This window comes from Guillardia theta (assembly GCF_000315625.1).
Source record: "Guillardia theta CCMP2712 unplaced genomic scaffold GUITHscaffold_147, whole genome shotgun sequence".
Taxonomy (NCBI): Eukaryota; class Cryptophyceae; order Pyrenomonadales; family Geminigeraceae; genus Guillardia; species Guillardia theta.
This window is the reverse complement of record NW_005434527.1, coordinates 103,026-103,534: the sequence shown is the minus strand read 5'-3', so window position 1 is coordinate 103,534 and position 509 is coordinate 103,026.

Here is a 509-nt window from a genome sequence, read left to right as displayed (position 1 = left end):
CCTTTTCCTCAACTTCCTCCCTCCCTCCTTCCTTCTCCTCCCCCCTCCCCGCTCTTGGTCCTCCTCTCCTTCCTCCTCCTCACCTGATCCACATGGCGCTGAGCGACAGTCAAGCTGTCTTGCATCCTTCCTACTGCCATCTCCACCACATCGCTTGCTCCCATCACCATTCTCCATGCTTCTTCGAACCCTTGAACCTCCTCCCGCATCCTCTCAACCTCTGCCTTCATCTCCTCCGTGCCTTCCTGCTCGTTGCGCACCAGGGCGAGATCTTCGGCATGGCGCATCTCGAGGGCCTCGAGGACAAGCTGGCATAGACGGAAGAGACAGACCAAGTCGGAGAGCTGCGAATCTTGTTCTGAAATGAACCACCGGACCTGCAACACAACCATGTGGATCAGAGGGGCAAACCCTGTCATGAAGGACACACTTCTTCTTCCTTCTGCCCGACTCTTTCCTCTTGCTTCCTAAACATCCCTCCCTACACTGCCCTCTACCTCCTCCCTCCC